Source organism: Ambystoma mexicanum, chromosome 1q (genome assembly GCF_040938575.1).
Source record: "Ambystoma mexicanum isolate Mex_15411 chromosome 1q, UKY_AmexF1_1, whole genome shotgun sequence".
Lineage (NCBI taxonomy): Eukaryota > Metazoa > Chordata > Amphibia > Caudata > Ambystomatidae > Ambystoma > Ambystoma mexicanum.
Window position 1 is genome coordinate 23,077,686 of NC_090922.1, and position 21,007 is coordinate 23,098,692.

The following is a 21,007-nucleotide window of genomic DNA, read 5'->3' on the forward strand; positions in this document are numbered from 1 at the left end:
AAAACGACAGCTATTCTTTCAGGCTTTTTTACATTGGCTTCAATGGACATGTTATAACTGGTGGCAGAAGCAGAGCCACAAACGAATTGGCATCCTGATAGAATTAAAGATGAGATGTGTCCCTCCAAAGAAGGATATAGTGGTGTAAAAGGAATTGAAGGTACTGCCAGTCCTGTATTTCCTGTTGCAGATGTTCTCTACCTGTTGCAGCTCTCCACTCATTAACTAGGCAGATGAAAGGAGCATTCACTGGGTTCTTCCCTCTGGTAGAAACTGAGAACAGATGTGTGCAACCTTTTCAGGAAGTACTTTGTACTGCCTAGTGGGCATGGGACACCTCACCTTTGTGGCGAGAGGCTGATATCCTAAGCAGGGCTTCATCACATAAATTGCAAAAGAAATTCTTGAGAAGAGGATGGGCTGGCGTAGGAGAGGCAATTGCGGAGGAGCCTCTTTGATTCACAGGAGATACGACTGATGTCATTTAAGGCAGACAGTCTTCTTTTGATCACATATGTGAGTTCCTAGCAATGTTTTATGGTGTTCCGACAATTTCTCTACAATGAAACCCATCCAAGTCTCACTGGTGATGTGATTCTCATATGTGTGTGGCCCCTCCGGAGCCCCTGTAAGCCCAAAAGAGGAAGACTACTGTCAAGGGGCCTCTTAGTCTCCCTGGGTCAGTATCCTATCACAGGCAGTCGTAATTGTTCTGGTTGGTGAAGTATAATTTAGCCGAGTGGCTGCAGGAATTGTAGCCATTTTGGCTCACAGGAAGACTTTTCTTCCCGCAGCATTCCAAAATGAGCATTTAGTGTTGTTAAATGCAATAAGCAGGCAACATGTAATTGAGTGAAGACTGGGAATAATCATGGAGGGTCATTTTTCTGATGGGAGCTCTGGCCAGTTCACAAAGAAATGTGTTGTGCTATTTGGGAGAGATTGCAGGATTTGGATTTGTGGGAAAGAAAAGTGTCAGGTGCTCTTTTCTCTGATATAGTTGAGACAATGGGATCCCTTCTTCCAGTGGCATTTGTGGCTCTTCAACTCTTAGGACAAGCCAGTGCTTTATGACCACTGGAATCGAACACTGCAGACCCAAAGACAGCAGTGAGGATGCTGCTGGTCATGTGACCAGGCCCTGCCACTCAGATGTTCCACCCCACACCTATTTCACCAGTCCTACTTAGTTGTCCTCCATCACCAGCTTCCTCAGCAAAGGATGGATGAAAATAAGGACCTCCCCTGTTTCTGTCTGATCAAGACTCGTTATCCATCATTTCTCGTACAAATTAGTCGCTACTACTACTACTCACAATTCACTATGTGTCTCTTCCCTCCCCAGCCTACCCCCAACCTCACTATGGTTCAAATGAGCAAGTTCCCTTGGCAGCCCTGGCAAGCTACTTTAGCAAACCCCAACGAAATTGTCCTTGCCCTATCCATCACAGAAAGACCACAAGCACACGCCCCCTTATGAGGATCAATGCCCGCTCAACAGGTCTCACACAGCAGAGATTGCCAAACTCATCTCTTACAACAACCTTGACACCCTCTTCACCATCAAAACATGGTTTATCCCATCCTGCCCCATGTTTTTGACATTGTAAAACCCCCAGGTTACTGCATACAACATGGCAACTGTCCAGGAAGGGCAGGAGGTGAAGTGGCAATCATCCACAGAAGCGATTGGCCATGCTCCATCATCTCATCTCCCAGAACAAGCTTCTTCAAATCATTCACCTGCCGGTTCCCTTTATCTCGGAAGGAATCCATCACCTTACATATCATCTACAGACCATCTCACAGGAGTGACACTTTCATTGTCTGCATCTCCAACGTACTCTCCTCTGCCAAATTAGCGCATACTAATTATATCTGAGATTTAGTGTCCCTGAGTGTCACACCGAAAACCACTCGCAAAGCACGCTTTCCGGATCCATGGCCTTATGCAATTTGTTCTTTCCTCATGCATAACAGTCAACACCCTAAACTTAGTCTTCACATCATCACCCCCTCATTATCTGCACAGACCTGATCCTGATCGACTAGTCTGACCAAACCGCCATCACACTGTTGATCTCCCACTCAACCATGGCCCACAAAGGTTAGGCTAAACTCTCCCTAGCTCAGCACCACTCATTCAAGCCCTTCCCGTTCAATGAGCTAGAAGCAAACTTTGCAGACTTACCTAGCACAGGGAATACCTTGATCCCCCTGGAAGTATTCAACAACTCTACTATGAAACTGATGGACACTCATGCCCCCCCTAAGAAAAAGACATGCTTAGAACAAACCATCCTGTTACGCTCACCTGGTATCCACGGGGACGCCACCCAGCTGTCGGAACCTTGGTGCCCTTCTCGGTCGCTCCCGGGCATTAACAGCGGGGAGTTCTTTCTTGTTTTGGGCTTTGGCGAGCTCTCCGTCCTGTCTTCTTGGCAGGGGCGCGTTGTCCTCTGTGGGTGATTGCAATCGAGTTACTTCACTGATGGTGCCCCTTTGAGTCTCTCAGGTAGGTCTTATTACTGTTATTCTGTAAGCCTTTCTTTGAACTAATGATGTATTTTCTCTCCCAGTAGGTGCGCGAGAGTCCGCTGTGGGCCGTTGGCTGGATTTGGGCTCACCGGCAAGTGATGGTGTTTCGGGAGCGCCTCGATGCGTCAAGTGGGCGCTATACATAGTGCTATGGTGCCGTGCTTCTGCTAACCTGTTGTCTTTTATTCCCGTTGGCTGCTGCATCCACCGAAGCAAGAGGCTCCTAAACGGTGCTGGTCGATGGGCGACTTGAGAGGTAAGTTGCCGGCTCTGATGTAAATGTCTAATGTCTCTTTTCTCTCTTTTTGCAGGTTCGAAGATCCAAGAAGCTTGCTGTTCCCTGGGTGCTGATTGCAGTCTGCGGTGGAATCTCAGTTAAGCTGCTGAAAATAACGATGTCCCTTTGTTTTGCAGGTGCAGACTTTTCGAGGTTCGAAGATGCTGCAGAACACGATGAGCGTCACGTTGCTGGAATGCAAAGTAACGCAAAGCGTGTACTGGAGTTCAGGTGTGGTTTATATAGCCTGCAGGCATCCCAGGTATCACTGGGCCTGCCACACCCAAAATGCTAGACCGCATGGTTCAGTTTAGGAACTGAGCCATGTGGAGGCATCCATGTTGTTGCGCAATGCCCTTATGGGCCCTGATTACTGCTCTAGCACATGAGCCTGGCCCCAAAAGCGCTAGGACTGACTCCAAGAGAGTCTTGGGGCAAATGTCAAGGCCCTTGAGGGCCTGATGGGGGTAGAAGTAGCCCACCTGGCCTGGCTATCCAGGTTTAGGGCAGGGATCGTGACACATCCACCTCTTGGTACACCGACAAGCTTGCACCCAACAAACACTCAATCAAAGCACTATATTAAGGGTGGTGAAAAAACTGCAACCCTTTAGATGTCACCAACCTCAAATCACTCTGCGCCAACTGTAGGATTCTGATGACCGAGGCCAAAGCTGCTTACTACTCCACCACGATCGCAGCATCCTCTAACAGGAGCAAAGCCCTCTTTGAAGTAGTAAAACATTGTACCAATCCCTCTCCCGACTCCCAAGGTGACAGCAACGCAGGAACAATGTGACAGAATCAACAACATTCTTTATTGAATCAAATAGACAAAATTTGACGGATCATCGATCCAACCTCCGAGAGCATTAGCCCTTCCATCACTCAGCACGTACACTGCCTCCTGTACCAAAATTCTTTCCTCTCTCTTCTTCCCCCCCAGACCTCCTAAAATCAATCATCTATCTCAAACCTTTTGCCATCTCTGGCGATATCATTCAAGTTCCAAACATTAAATATTTATAGACCAGGCCCTCAACGCACTCCTCGGCATAACACTCTCAAAACGGCTCTCATGTGACCTCTTTTGAGAAATCGACCCAAGACCCAGATGATCTGACCAATTACTGACCCATTATGAGCCTCCAGTTTATTAGCAAAATCTTGTAAATAATATTTGCTATTCAACTACACCTCCTAGACAACTATCAGTTGGAGTTCCACCACAAGTGTAGCATTGAGGCAGCCACTATCAAGGTGATGGATGATGCCCTCCAAATCCTGGATAAGGGTGACACATGCCTCCTTAACCTCCTTAACCTGTTGGCTGCATTCAACACAGTTAATCGCTGCATCCTCCTCTCCCTTCTCACTGACAGGAGGGGATTCTCTGGCATTGTCTTGAATTGGTTTACCGCAGACACTAGCCCATCCAGATGAACACATTGCATTCCAACCAGTTGTCTGCTGAGTCCCCCAAGGCTTCCTCCTCTCACCTATCCCTTAGAAGCTTTTCATGGAGCCTCTGCGCACCTTCACAAAGATCTTGATATAGCCATCCATAAATACAAGGAAGATACTCAGTTCCACATGAGAGTAAAAAGCCCACACTACATCAGTCACCTCTACAATTACCTAGCCATCATCCACTCCTGGATGTTGACTACCTCAAATGTAACCCATCCAAGACTGAATTTGTCCGCATAGGTCCCCCGCTAAACAACTTGTCCAACAATGGCTAAATACTATGCATCTAGAATAATATGATCCACAACTTTCGGATTCAGCAAATTTGTTAGGCTTAACCTGATGAAGGACTAATCCCAATAGATGCAATGACTGATGCACAGACTGCAAATCATATCCCTGCTCTACCGTCAAAAGATGCCAGGGCAAACACTGGCTACCTGCACCCTGTACAACTCTCTGCTGCTGTCGAGTTAGGCCCTCGCTTTAAAGAATATAATATAATAAAATAAAGTAACTTCTGTTCTACCGGGGTGACTGCTGCCTCTTCTATGCCCTTAACTTGATGAGTCATCTATGTATCAGGACCATGATAGTCTTCTCAGTGCAGAGACCCCAAGTGGGATGTTCTACTGCACTTTTTTTGAGCCACAATCCTTGACCCCAGGCAAAGATGACCATTGCTGGAACTCTTTTTCAAGGTCTCATGTGTGTACTTACTCTGTAGGATAACATTGGTCCATTGTATCCTGTTGGAACCCAGAATTAAAGTTGTGTTTGTAAGACCTCTGTGCCTTCCAAAAAGTCAATTTGTACTTCTTTGAATTGTGTGGTCCTGGCAGATCACTTTCTCTGTTTTTATGCATATTCTGAAGTTATGTTAATGTGTACTTACTTTCAATTGGCGTTGATCCTTAATCCAACTGTATTATATATAATACATTTTACAAATATATTGTATGGACCTTCCCTTTTTGGTAAGTACTCAAAAGTATCTACTGTACATTTAAAACAGTTTTCTCCTTCTAGAGGTTTGCATTGACTGCTCTGGCCATTCTACCACTTGGAGAATCAGGAACTTGAAGAGAAAGCACCTTGCTTTGAGCCAAGTAGAGTGATATATTTTGGCCTAAGCGCATTCATGCAAGTGTGAGCAGTCTTGCTGAATGCTGTCTGAGAATTCATCTATCTGGCCTCCATTACTTTGGGCTGCTGTATCTGCTATATCCGCTCCACCTGGGGAGTTTAAAAACTGGAAGCGCAGTGCAGCGCATCCGCACGAGCACATTAGTGCAAGTGCATTCACAAGTTTGAGCAGTCTTGCACTCTAGCAGCTCGGCGACGAGGCAGGAGGTGGAAAGGGTTATCAAAGGGCAGCGTGGTAATAAGACATGGTATGTGCATACAAACATTGTCTTCCGAACAAATTGACTTTGCAAGGTGAAGACAGCTTATAACATATTGTGCGTTTGATCTTTTGTTTCAAACATTTAAGAACTGTGATTGGCCTTATAGCGCTTTGTATCATTTAAGAAAGCAAGTCTGAAGAGATGACCCATGCGCTATTGAAATTAAATACATTGAGGAGGCTGTGCCTTACAATCACAATCTAGCACCTCTAGATGAAATGCCTACAGTGGCCCCATCTGTAAGTTTTGTTGGCCGACAACATTTGGAAGGATCTTTGCGCTTATCTGCTCAGGATTATACTTTATCAGCTATATTGATTAAAAAGTAAATAACAGATTTCTTCCAAAAAAGATGAAGTGCCAGTTTGGGGGATTTGCAGATGGCACCTTCACCTTGACCCCCCATGAATTGGCAAAGATTTTCCGGGGCAAATGGAGCAAGTATTATAGCACCGCTAGAGGGGACTCAGGGGAGGCTCCAATAGAACATCATGTCGCCCGAAATGCAGGTGTTGCTCTAAAGAGGGTGAATCACTAGGGCATGTCCTGATTGGCTGCTCACTGTTGCAGACGCTTCGGCTACACTGCGTTTAGGGCTTTCCTTGTGCTTTAAAACTATCCCCATGGGATTTTTATGGAAAAGATTATCTTTGGAACAGTGCCCGATTGTAGTTTTGTTTGCATTGTATAGTTTTTTTAATGGAAATAGACTTATTGATCGTACATTATTAATGTACTAGCGGAAACTATGTAACCTGGGTTGAGGAGAATTTTGTATGCTAGTACTTTTTATCATATTTTTGTTTACATTATATTGTTTTCATAATTGTGTAAATGTTTTGCATATTGTGTTAAGGTTTATAAATTAAACCGTGTGACACATTGAATAAATAAAAAAGTAATGTGGCCCTAGAAATAAAGTCAAAGAAAAATCTCCATGACAAGGGAAGTGAATTGGTGTTAGAAGATGAGTAGCCCAAAGAAATAAGTTCTTGCCATCTGGGATTACTCTGTGTCCCACTTCCTTCTTCCCAACATGACTTCTTGCTTTGCAGAAACCGATAGAAAACTCTTACTATGCTTGATTGCTGGCAGAAGGAAGGGCAAGGGAATCCACCAACACGCGGACAATGTTCGACTATGTAAGGAGTGAGCAGCCTGCTTTCTTTTGAAGCTTAGCAGAACTGATCCAGACCCATCCATTGGGCTGGTGGACAAAAGCTGACCTCCCAGAAGAACCAAAAGCCTGATTGCTGCCAAAGTGCTGATGACCAAGAACATCAGCAACTGCTATAGTAACCCTGCTGCAAGTGAGCTGTAACCCCGTGCTTGAGTAGAGCAGATGCGGACCCCAATTATTCATTGAACATTGTTTAGGAAATCAAGATATGATCATATTTTTAAAGTCTTGGGGCATTACCCTGCACATGGTCTTGCTCAACATATTAACTTTTCAGCCAAGAAAAATGTTGAGTCTATTTTGAGACTGTAAGGTGCAATAAGAAGCCTGATTCCACTGCCAGAAACTTCACACATCTGGCTGCCTTCTGAGCCTAAGCAGCAGAGGCGTTGCTAGGAGGGGGCTAAGGGGGCTATAGCCCCTGGTCTTTTGGTTGTAGCCCCAGATAGAATCTCAGGAGCTACAACCAAAAGGCTAGCTAGCCCACAGTCCCGACAGTTAGGACATTGGTGTAGCCCCGGGTCTTTTCCAGACCTAGCAACACCCCTGCTAAGCAGCAGTCCATATCACGGTGCTGGACCAAATCCCCTCCTTCTGCTGCAAGGAGAAACACCAGGAAGCATGCTTCAAGCCCTTAAACCTGCTTAAGACACTAAGGTAGTGAACTCTGGGACTAGGTGCCCCATTACAAGGCATTCCTAGGTACTTTGACCAACTCTTCTTTATCTTGGGCCTTTCTACTTTGGCCCCTGGCCTTTACATTAGGCCCCAGAGACTGGTTAGGTGCCTTTTTCCTACCTTACCTAAAGACACTTTAAAACAAAACAATTTTGTTTTGTGTTGTCGCTGTGTTAATCATTCTTGACTGCATTCTGTCCCTTCTTCATAATACCCGGAATGTATATATCTCTCGCACCCATCATCTGTGTGCTTAGCTTACATAGGTGGGTTTGTAGGGTTTTTCTAAGTTTACTATTGTGATATAAAGTACATTGTTTTCATTGAAACTGATGTGAACATTTCTTTTATCCAGCACTTGCTACTATTGCTGTTTGGGGGCGTCCACTGCTGACTCACTTCTTTGAAGGATATAGCCTGCCCCTTATTGCCTGCCCTCTGCTCACATTACCGATGTATAAGCAAACAAAGTAAACAATTAACTTTTTGCCTGTTTAACCTTTATGACTGAAGAACCAGTGAGCAGAGTTGGTGTACAAGCTTTGTCACAGAACTTGAGACCTTTTAATCTCCCTTCTATTCCTTCTGGCCAGTGGCAGGTTTATAAATAGCTCTCGCGGAGAAGGCACCATCGAACCAGGATTGCTGTAAACCTTCCTTCTATCATGAGGTCGGCACCTTCCTCATGAGTCTGCCATGTCCCAGTGCAAGTGCCTCATTAAGAGTCCAGCGGTAACCCTGCCGGTGCTTCCAGTGGGTTGCCGCTGGACTCGTAAAATTTTACTGGCACCTGACTTCCCGCTGCCACTGGGAGATTACAAGTCCGGTGGCCAGGGAAGTCAGGTGCTGGTAAAATGTAAGTCCCCATTCCCATAGAGTGCTCTATGGGAGTGGAGACTCTGAAGCACCGGCACTGTTGCTAATGGTGCCAGCGCTTCCGTGAATAGTCTGCATACTGTGGACGCTGCTCCCGGCAGTGTCAGACCTATCTGGCGCAGCAGCCACAGCAGGCAAAAACATAGTTTGCCGGTCCAGAAACAAGGGTGCCGGTCTGCTTATCGGAGCCCTTGTTTCCGGACCGGCAAACATGTAATAAGGTACTTGCAAGTCTTGCTTCCAGTTTATCAAGAAATAGGCTCAGTTTCAAAGTAACATGTCATTCTCAAACGGAAAAGCTCCAGTTAATTCCTTTAACTTAGTATATGTTTAGGTTTTGTAGGAATTTAATATGTGAAATAAGATACATGACTATCAGACAATGGCAGTGGATGATGTAAACACTGTTTCTATTCCAGATTAAAGGCATCTTGAGTTGGCTTATCTCAGTGATATTGTCAGCAGGTCTTAGGTTTTAGAATCCCATCAAATTGCATGTTGGTAATTGTAGTCCTTTGTTTCTGGTAGGACAATTAAACTACATTAACCATGCAAGAAAACCAAATTATATATGCTATTGTAGGGAAAGATAATGGAAAGATAATGCGCTTTCATGGGGAAAACACACTGAATGCTGTAGTGGCACTGTGTATGCAAAAGACAGCAAATGGAAACGTGTAAAATGTTCCATGTTGTAGTGAATAGGCCATCTGTACAGTTTGCACTGAATAAGCTAACCCAGCGTAATCAACTAACAACTTACCATTAAATAACATTCACCCAATAATTAATTAATGTACCCTTTAACAGAGCAGTGCAAATGATTCAGATGACAAATTCTGTGTTTCTCCTGGTCAGGGGAAGTTTGAAATGTGTGTGCAAAATGCATTGGCTGTCTTGTACATTCAGAGAGTGCTATTGTGTTTTGCAGGAAGCATGTTGATACAAATGGGATTGAGTGCTGGGGTGTTCAGAGAGAGAAATGCCATTATTCCAGAAGGATCAGCTGGGGTGACAAGAGATGTAAGGAGAGGAGGCAGGGTCAGTAAGATTGACAGGCCTATGGTATAAATCTAGCTGCAAGGGGGCTGGAGGGTCAGTCATCATTCTGCAGAGAGGAGAGACCAGGAGGGCAGCTGGGCTGTGCATGGAAGGCACAGCCAGGTTGTGCAGAGAGTGCAAGATTCTCTCCAAGCAGCTGTCTGAGAAGGACAAGTCGGAGTGCGGTCGCTGGCTTCTCACTGGGCTGCCAAAGCTGGGAAATGTGCAACATTCCGCTTGATGATAACCCAGTTCATAGAGGGGGCCTTTCCTGTTAATAGCGCAGAGGCTTCACAATTGAATGTGAGTATATTTGTGAATTGTGGCACGTTTGCAAATGTGTTCTGAGACAGATAGGGAAAAGTTATGTTTTATGTAATAGAATTCAGCATCTTTTAAATGTCATTTGGGGAAATTGTATTTTATGCTAAATGTAGCTGTTGCCAAATGTGCATGAACCAAGGTCGAAGTAGGTGAAGTTTACACTGTGTTCTCATGTTAATTTTCTCTCTTGCTGTTTTATTCTGGCTGAATTGTATTCCCATGAATATTTTATGTCACTATTCAGTGTTGCTGTTTTTCAATTGGTAAGTTCAATGATAAATGCACATTTTAAAAGTTACCGCGCGTGTTGATACATTATTCCCAGGATTTGAGTTGTGTCATTTGTTTACTCTGACCTCATAGACAGACAGATTGTATGGTGCGATTTGTCAGCTGTGCATGCTGACAGCTGAGCAGATCCGTCAAAGATGGTAGTCCGGTTTCGTAGATCATAGATAAGTGACCAGAAAAACAGCTAGTCTGCACTTACAGTCAACTCTAAACAGAATACAAATAGAAGGGAGGGGGAGGCGTGTCTTATTATGTAGGGCATTACCATAAATACGCTGTGCTACCACTATTTTACTGCGATTTTACTGCCTATTTACCACAAGTCTAAATACCACCTAAATTATGTAATAGCCCTCAGACAAAACCCCTAACACTATGCTATCGGTATGTGCAAAATATCCCAACTCTTCCACAACTATTTGCTTTGTTTCTTAATATTTATGATGAAATGAGTGTTGTTTGCTTAAATATACTTTATTTCTACATAAAAATCATAAATGTCCCAGATAAAATAAACACACATTGCTGCAAAATACAGTACTGAAAAATTGCACCGAATTAAAATCATAAAACACTGATAGTTCTCAGCAAATAACAATATCAACTCCTAAATACTATTGAACAGAATAAACGAGGAGCCACCCCCTCCACATATTTTCTGTTTCTTCTAATGTTCATAGCGTTCTTTAAAATAGGATGCATGCTCCAAGCAACAGCCCCGCCCTGGATCATTTTGAAATAGAATAGTACCTGGCGACATTGACATTACACACACTTAAAAGATTTTAACAGTGTAATCAACGTGTTGGACCTCAGACACCTACATTTTTCACAAAACGATAAGTGCATCTCTGTCGCTTCCTGCCCCATGCAGAAAGGGCAGATGTTTGGTTCTGCCCTCCGGTTTTCCCAGGTGATTAGATTTGCCACATGGGGAGAAATCGTTCCCTGAATTGAGTTAACCGCTGCCTTTCCTTTATCAAAGTCAGCCATACCAGATATTGCTTTCATGAACTAAAAGCATTAATGATATATTGCGCAGAACTCTGTTTTCCTTTTAGCTTGCTATCTTCTCTTGGCGCTGTCGGTCTCTCATCAGTGAGAGCATCTTGTCAGGGTCGCCTTCCTCTATCACACTCAGTGATTTAAACAGATGAGTGATCCTCACCACCTTACGCTCTCTAACTGCAAATCCGATTCACGTCATCTTTATTGCAAACATGCAATTCAATAGATCACGAAAAATAGCATGAGCGTAAGTAAAGCAGACTGCTGTACCATACAGATAGCCAAAATAAATGTGCCATCCTTTTGGCGTCAGCAGAAATAAATAGGTGCACAACTTCACTATGGATTGCGAAATTGTCCATCCCCTTTGGAACTCCTTTCAAGAACATTACTTCTTGATGTAGAATTTGGGTGTCAGAAGAGAACCTAGGGAGCTCAGATCAATTAACAACCTTTGCTCTTCACTTTGGCATTGTGAATTCGGTGGATCACCTGATGGTAGCTTCCCAAGCTGCTTCACGACCTTTAAAATGTCTTACTTTACATGGGCCGCATTTGCTGCCTGTTTGTGTGCGCGACCTACCAATGTGAAACGAGTACGGTTTTTCGGGCGGTCACTCATCATTGGACTTGCTGGTCTTTTTTCACTTGCGGGTGACCACCATACACTTGGATTTGCTAAAGTTTCTCTTCATATGTTTTCCTGCTTCTCATGAATGCCCCATGTGTATTTATTAGATGTTGCAATGCTGAGGGGTCCTGGTCAGCAATGCTGCATTGCCTGCAGAGCTTAGCACTGGGAGTTTCCTCCCTCCAACTGAAGGGACATTAGGATTTCGTGCCATCAAAACTTCGTTCAGGGCATCAGGTGCCAGGACACAACCTGCGTGTGACCCTGACATCGCTGGCACAGCTCTGCCTGGGCCGCATCTATCAGGGGGAGATGCCCTTTTATTTAGCAGGCAGCTGCTTTCTCCGGTGCAGTCAACTTGGCCGTAATGAAAGATAGTTTTGGACCAACTGCTAACCGTCCTTTACAGAACGTAGAACCAAAGCATAACACCATGACATCATAGCATGGTGGAATTCTACCACGTAGAATTCCACCCAAGAGACATTATAACACACTTCACATGCATCAGCACACGTTTCCTGTGCGGCCTTTATTGATGTATTGCTGTTGGGCAATATTTATAAAGCATCCAATAGTAGTCTGTTGGCTCAGCCTCGCTCCACCTCCAGGTGGCTTACTTCTTCTCCATGTGGCACTATGCACAGCGAGTGAAGATTTCATTTTAAGGATTGAGTTGTTAACTGACCACAGGGAAATCTCGGCATCATCATTTAGAGCCATGGCCGGATCTGCCTTCGCAATTTGATCGATTGCTTCAGCTATGGGAGTCCACTGCAGCCCCCCTTTATGTCTGTCGCACTATTTCTGGTGATGTCATCTCAGGAGATGCACTGCTCTGGATTATGAGAGGCCTGGCCAGGTCACCTCGATTTAATGCTAATCGCAAGGGGTTATGATCACTTTCCAGATGCTCGATCACCTCTAGATTGTCAATATAATTCAGGAAATTGTCTATTGTTGAGAGTGCATGGGGCAGGGCATTCAGAAGAGGTGTGAGCATTAACTGTGCCCAGTGCCCACTCCATGTTGGGTCATAAACCCTCTGGGTCGTGCTGAGTATCTAGGGCCCTAATCTCTGGTAGAGGCCAAGGATCCTCACTTCTTACATCTAGGACGGTGTCCAGGAGTCCCAATCCCAATTAGTGATTAAAATCGCCACCTACTAACAATAAATCATAGGAACAAAACTCACAGTTAGAGGCGGATATTGATTCGATTAAAATAATTCTCAATACATAAAGTGGTCTGGTCGAGTTTCCCCTGACTGGTTTATAAAAAATGAACCATTATCAACCGATAATATCAGATTGAAGGGCTGAGTATGCTTGCAAAGCACATCAATACCTGGCAAAACAGATCCCCCAAAACAAAGCCCTATGGAGCTCCGGCCTCTGCCGTTTCGAACCGCAGACTTACAGAAGGATACATAGTCATTAAAAAATGGTTGAATAAGAGCCCGCGTTTCTTGCAGCAGAATTGCCTCCTGGGTGGCCACGAGATCATGAAGATCCTTCGGCAGTGCTTTTTGTCCCAAACTCACCATTTCTCGTATTAGAATCTTCAGAAGAGAAGCCTCCGTTATAGGGTTGGGGAAGTAAGCAACTATAGGTTGGACAGTGATGGCTGATGATAGAGCACAATGGGGCAGCTGTGTCAATCTCCTATTAGCCTGATAGAGCCTTAGCCTCCATGATTCATCTTGTGCACAGTTAGTTCCATTGTACAATGCAAGGGTTGCTGTGGTATTGGAGTTTTCTGAATCAGTCTCAACCAAGTCGCATTCTCATTTCCATTTCTTAATGTAAGCACAATAAACAGATGGTAATCTTCGATTGGCCCCAGTGCATGTGTTGGCAGACGGAAAGGTGCCCTCTCCATGATTGCCCCCATGCACTGGCTCAATTGTCCTTTGCTGTGAAAGGGTCATTGTGCAAGGCACTAAATTACAGGGAGGCTTGTAGAAGAAGGCAAGAGGAACTGCTCTTCTACTCCCTGATGCACGGTGAGAATCAGTCATTAATCTCAAACTGTCTCACAATGTAGGGCGAGTTGCATGTAACTGCTAGTGTCTTCGTGCCACTCCCAACCTAACTTGCTCTTCTAGCACTAAGTGGATATGGTGGCCTAGTGCTAGGGATAATCCAGTCCTGGTATTCATACAATCGACAATTTTCTTGATTAACCAGGGGACGGGATGGGCTCCACTTGGTTGGGTTTTAGGGCTTTAGGTGGAGGATGAAGTATTTGAGATTGACTAAGGGAGTGGCTTTCCATGTGCATACTCATTATGTGCACTATGCCTTGGGAGGCTGTAGTACAGTGGATATCATTTGAGATGTACGCACCTCGATGGGGTCACCAGAACTCCTGGGCGAGACAGCCCTCTTGAGCTGATTAATCCCAGGTATAGGATAAGTTATTCTTCAAGACCTGTTCCCATTTCATTGGGACCTGGGCAGGAAGTACCACTGGCCCCAGGGAATGAGCCAGTATTACACCCGCATGCTTACGGTCACCAAATGGTTCACACTTCATGGCGGTATGTAAGCCTTGAGTCACGATCGACCCACTCTTTGCTCACCACCTCTACTTGGGCATGCACTGCACTATTTTAGGGTGGGCCCCATCCAAGGAGATCAGCAACATATTTCATAATGGAGAGCTGGTTTAACAACCAGATGTTCAGAAAGTAGTGTGAATACCCCACCCGTTCATTCTTCATTTATCTTCCTAGAAAGTATTTGGACATTTGAAAATGGCAGCTTGAAAACCATAGAATATGTTGATATCAAGTCTGAAAAAGGCCCTCATTTGACACCCAGTAACACATCACCCAGCCCCCTTTCCATTGGCCCTTACATGCTTGAGGCAGCTAGAACTTTCTTATGATGTCTCTTTATGTTCACTCAAAGTCGGGGCTGCAGCATTCAGGCCCCTCCATCCCAAATGGAAAATCTATGTTGTTGCAAAGCAAAAAATCCAATGGGGAAAAATGTAATCTGATGTCTACAAAATTGCAAACTCTGCCCAATCAGCGTGATCCTGGGCTAATCACTCTTCCTAAATCGGAATTTTCAATGGCTGCCAAAATTCGGATCACCGAGACGTGACTCTGTTAAATTGTGCACAATACAAAATGCCTCACTCATACATTCACAGTTTAATAGACTACACCAAACGTACAAATAATATTGATCATGTACATAACACGCAACACAGGCTAAAATGCCACTTGGCTTGCCCATTGCACTTCAGAGCCATGGTTCTCGCTTAACAAGGAAGTGAAGTCAGTTGTGTCATTGGGTCTTGTACCACAATCCACTGACATTTGCCGGGTTCGTTATGAGCCCTACAAAACAAGGGACTGGGTTTGATTAGTAGGTACAGAAGGAAAACACAGATAGCTCTGCTGTTGTGTTGCTGTGTGCAGGTGTGTTTCTAGGTACTTTGAACTGAGAAAACAGTAAATATCGTTATCCATGAGAGAGCTATGTATGTCCACAGAGGAAACATTCCTTGGTCCGAATTGTTTTATACAAGTTTGTGGGAGAACTGTAATGATGATTTATTTTTTGAGGGTGTCTGTGGTTAGGTTGGTCATGTGCATATTATGGGGCGTATGTGGAATGTGAGCATGATAGTGAGGTGAGCAAGACGTGGAGGCCCCAAAACTAGAAGAGGTGAGCCTGGACCAGGGTCTATTGGTGTGACTGTGTGTAGCGCTCACTTTAATATCTTATTTGGGGCATGCAACCTTTGCAGTGCTATTTGTTATGCTTGGTTACATCTTTGTCTGCAAGTATTACATATAATATAATTGTTCATTTATAACACGCTTAATACCAGGAGTGGTTTCTAAGCACAGGATCGGAATTCGAACCTGTGTTGTGCTGTGTTGTCTTGCTTCCAAGACAAACGTGTTGCCCCTGAGTCTTTTTGCTATGTGATTAGACTATTCTACCGTATGCTAGCTTTGGTCGTATATGATATTATAGGTTATTTATAACGTGCCTAATACCCAGAGGTTTCTAAGTGCAGACCCGGGGATCGAACCTGTGTTACTCCGTGTCTGCTTGCTTCCAAGGCGAGCACGTTGCCACTGAGATATCCTCCTGAGACTATCCTCTTGCTTAGCTTTGGTTTGCTACTCTAGGACATGTGATGTCATGCTACTCCATGTCATGTTTAAGCTTTTGGGGCATGTTGCACATGAGATACGTTCTCCTCAGGACTCTGTCACTAGAACTGCAAAGATGATGGAGAAAAAGCAAGACAGTGAGAGTGTGAGTGAGCCAAAGAGGGAGATTGAGGTGAAAAAGTGACATTGTGTGTGGGAGGGGAAAGAAGGCGGAAGACATGGATGTCCAAGAGAGTTCAAGTAGAAAGATGTGGAGAAGACGTTTAGTATGTGAGTAAATGCAAGGTAGACACGAACACAGAGGCCTCATTCCAAGATTGGTGGTAGTCATGGCTCTATTTTCGCCATGACTGCCACCAATAATGGGTCCGGCACCAGTGTAGTTCAATGGGGACTTACCGGTGTAGTCCGACCCTGGCCGGACTGGAAAGTCCTCATTGAACATGCCATTCCCCATTCCCATTGAGCCCTTATAGGGCTCAATGGGAATGGGGAGGGCGCTAATAACAGGCTCATGACTTGCAAGCCCGTTATTAGCGCTCTGGTCCCTTAGCGGGACCCGTAAGGGACGTGTGGTCAGACCACACGTTCCTTACGGTCCCCGCCAAGGGACCTAGGAATAGGGCGGTAAGGGATTACCGGCACCGGTCTCCTTACCGGTGCCCGGTATCCCTTACCGTCCACCTTTTAATGACCCCCAGGGAGAGAAGATTCTTCATCATATGCAAACGGAGAGAAGGGCGGAGGAAAGATGAAGTGGAGGATCAGTACTAAGGTGCAGAATCCTAATTCGGAACCTGCAACATTTCAGTCTTGCGCCTGCATGAGCGTAGTGAGGAGCCAACATTGAATACTTTCATTACAAATAACAAAAAAAGAAACAGCTGTGTGCCATGTATTGGAAAGGCCGAGCAAGTGATTATTCATGTTTTCACTCGATTTAACAACTGATCATTGTAAAATGTTTGTGTAATAAAGTATACGTTTGAAAGTGAAGTAGTGTACACGATACACTTTGCAATGCAATGTAACATTGAATTCTCCAGTAGTAACTCGTCAGTGACTACTCAGCCACGTCTGATCACCTGTGTTTTTATAATATTCAAAGAATTTATGCTACTGACCACCCCCATTTTAGGTCACATCAATAATTTTTGGGTGTTACGTGTGTGGAGGAAAAATTGGGAAATAAAAATTGTATGTACTCCTCTTGCATGTTACTGTAGTAGTATGTTGAATAGGCCCTGTAAAGTGCCATGTTGAAATGCTGTTTCTTGCTTATGCGAGGCACAAACTGTAGGATGTAGTGTGCATGTCTTTACAATGAAGGCCTCTTGTCTAGCTTGTTGGAATGCTCACCTTCACATCTCTCGCTTCTAATGTGTTTCCCTATTGACATATACAAGCATATAGTACACTATCCCTTTCTTAGGAAAAGCAGCACTAATACTCAGAAGTCGTCATATTGCCAACACTCTCGCCTGCTTCAAAGCGTGTGTGAATCTTTGAGTATATTCACTTTGACTGATGAATTACAATAGGCTGGTGTCTCTGATAACACTGTCTTACATGAAAGAATGCCACTGGTGTTAAAGCCTGATTTTATGAGGCTTTCTTCTCGGCTGGCATGGTAAATTCAGTATGCGACCGTGACCTGTTGGGACCACCCCTTCCACTGAACCTTCAACTGAAAAGCATGTGTCCTGTTGGTTATAAGAATGTAGAGCACAGATGGAAGGGGGCACTTGTGAATTTGGGTCTCGTGTTGATGTTGGGTTTGTGTTGTCACTGCTTTCTACTAATAAAGTATTCACCAATCCACTGGAATCGCGAGTGGTCATTTTTTCTCGACAAGTGGCACAAAGAGCTGTTTTAAGAGTGGAAACTATTGCATTTGATTGCAGCTTTGAGGAAGATAACATGTGAGGGGGACACAGCATTTGGGTGCTGCTTGTTATTTATCCACCCATTGCCTGCCTTTAGCAATGTGAATCCATATTGCCTTTCCCAGACCCTGCTTCCATACTGAGAACACATCCTCTGTGATCTCTTTGAGTTGGCTCCATCAAGCAGTAACATCAGTTTTGGCGTCCAAATGTTATTTATCACCAGTCTGCAGATAGTCAATGGGTTAATTACAGCTGTAAACGGTGTGACAAAAATGGCTTCACCAAGTGTTCCTTCAGCCACTTTATGTATCTCTGTTCCTTGTGCTGAAGTCCTATTTAAAACATGCAACAAAGCCAACAGTTTTTGCTTGTGTAAAGGTATCAAATAGCTATTAGACAAGCATCGCTAGCCAGTTACATCATTTTACTGCTGTTGCCATCTGTGGACCACGTAGTGCCGTTAACGCACTGCGTGACAAACACCTATTACACGTCTAGCCAGAACTGTTGTCTTTTCCAATGCTTGCTAGACACTGCCTGGTTTATTATGTAAGCCTTTGTATGAATCCAAAATTGTTTTGTATGGGCGGTCTGAGTTGTCAGTGATAATTTTCTATTTATTTGTATTTATTTTATTTTATTTTTTTTGAGCATTTGTAAGGCACTTTTTACAACATAATTGTGTTTCAAAGCACCACATGGCTAAATGGGAAGGGAACAGGGGAAATAAAAACAATGACAGGCAGTAATATACTTTTTTGGTCCTATTAGGCCTTATGGCATTCAACCGTGCAAGGGCATTGAAGAGAAGTAAAGGGGAAGGGGATGGAACAGGGAACAGTGGAGTGGACAAGTGCTGGAAGAGGGTCTGGGAGGGAAGTGTTCAGGAGAACCAAGGAGGAGAAGCTCAGGCTAAGTGCTTATACAGGTGACTCTCCAAGTGGGATGCAGCACCATCAAGAGTGGCCCACAGGGCAGCAGGGCAGTGCAGTGGGGAGAGGGGTGCTGGTATTGACTGGGAGGAAGGGCCTGGGATCATATAAGATTATGAGGATCAGGCCACCAGTCGCAGTGACAGTGGGATGATTAGGAGAGAAGGGATAGATGGAAAGAAGTAGATAAGAGCAGAGTTTGAGCAGTTTCTGGAACTTAAGGAGGTCCGGTTCAAACCAGAGAGGGGCAGGGAAACTGTTCCAAAGGGAGGCACCGACCGAGGAGGGAGACCTTCCCCCACTCTCTGCTTGGAGAAGCGTTTGACAGTCAGAGAGTTGGAATTAGAGGAGCGTAGGGTTCTAGCAGAAGTCTTTAGGGTGGGAAAGCTGGAGATAGCGTTGTCCCAGACCCCAGAAGGCCTTGTGGATGATGCAGAGGGTCTTGAATGTGATCCTTGCAGCCATTAGGAGCCAGCTGAGAGATATGGTCCCTGCGCTTGAGGCCAAGGATAAATGTTGCAGCCTTGTTCTGGATAAACTGGAGGGGGCAAAAGGAGGAAAGAGGGAGATTGAGAAAGAGGCTGTTGCAGTAGTCCAGCCTGGAGAGTACCAGAGCTCTGGAGACACTGATCTTCTGGGAGAAGGTGAGGAAAGGAAGGATGCCTCTGAGGAGGTGGAACTGGAAGTGGGACTTCACGGTAAGTTCCATAATGTGAGAGGTGAAGGAGGGAGTGGAGTCAAAGATGACCCCAAGGTTTTTGGCCTCACAATATGGTGGGAGTTAAAGGGCCCAAAGAGGGTGCCCAGAGGGTAGGAGGATAAGGATATTTGTTTTTCTGAAATTGAGACAGAGATCATTTGCTGCACACCAAGCCTTAATTGCGGACAGACAGACGAGGATGAGAGAGGAGGAAGAGGGGAAAGTAGAGGGAAGTTTGAAGGAAATCTGTGTATCATCGGCATAGCACTGGAAATGAGGAGAGAAAGGGGAGATCAAGTGAGCAAGAGGGGCGAGATAGATATTGAAGAGCCATAGCAATAGTATAGAGCCCTGCGTGGCGCCACAGGTAGAGAGGGTGGCGGCAGAGGAGAAAGGGCCCAATTGCAGCTGGGAACAGCAGTTATTTAGGAAGGAGGTCAGCCAATCCAATGCTTGGTCAGTGATGCCGAGGGTGTCACAGAGTCATGTAATGAGGATGGAAAGATTGACTGTATCAAAGAAAAAGGAGAGAATGAGAACAGCAGGAGAGTTGGAGTCAAGATTATAGAGCACGGTTTCATAGGTGCTCAGGAGAGCAGTTTTCATGCCTCTGGATGCCCAGAAACCAGATTTATGGTCATGAAAGCAACCAACAAAATCAGTGCAGTGGGTCAGTTGGGGGAGGGCCAACTTTTCCAAGAGTTTACCCAGGAAGGGGGTAGTAGAGATAGGGTGATAGTTAGCCAGATAGGAGTGGTCAGCAGATGGCTTTTTAGGAGAGGGTGCACAAGGGAGTGCTTGAGGAATGGAGGGAAGGAGCCAGTTGCAAAGGAGTGGTTACAGAGGTGAGAAAAAACCGGGCGAGAGAGGAAATGTTGTCCTTGATGGTTCTATAGGAGCAGGGGAACACCTTTTTGTAGGAGGCCTTCATAGAGCGGACCACTTTAGAGACCACATCCCGTGCTATGCGCACAAGGGAGGAGAGTGAGGGGAGTGGGAGGAGGGGGGGTGCCAATGGAGGCAGGGGAGCAGGCTGGGAGAGGAGGAGATTTAGGACAGGATGTCCTGAGTTTTGGATTTGAAGTTGGAGGCCAAGGCAGTGCAGAGAGCCTAAGAAGCAAGAAGAGAGGTGGAGACTGCAAGTGGATTGGCAAGCTCCTTGCAGATTTGGAAAAGTTTGTCCGTGTTGTTAGTGGCTCCAGAGATGCAGGCTTGGATGTGGTACAGCTTCTTGGAGCGGATAGAGAAGCAATATTGCATTTGGAGCAGGCAGTAATCCAGTTTGTCAGAGGATAGGCCCAAGGTCTGCTTATGTTTGTAAGTTGCTGTTGCTATGACAGTTTTTCAGTGTTGTAATTTCCAGATATTTCTGTTTTCCAAAACAAAGGCGCTCGTTTTTATCACCTTTGAACTGATGAAAATCCACACCAGGATATGAACCTATGACAGCCAGGCAAATCACTCCCGTTTTTCAGCAACTGGGTAGTTGTATTCCTATTTATTAGGCTATGCTGCTCTCTGGTGGTTATTATTGCTAGTTGGAATACCCATGGTGCTTATATTCATTAATTCATTCTATTTTCTGGTCTCCAGGGGGAGAATCAAAGTTCATGACGGGCAAC

General features: G+C 44.9%; 1 protein-coding gene across 2 annotated transcripts in view; it reads right to left on the minus strand.

The window, feature by feature from the left end:
* LOC138523462 (sodium/potassium-transporting ATPase subunit alpha-2) overlaps positions 1 to 21,007 on the minus strand; it is a 504,124-nt gene that overhangs the window by 296,539 nt on the left and 186,578 nt on the right. The window lies entirely within an intron of this gene.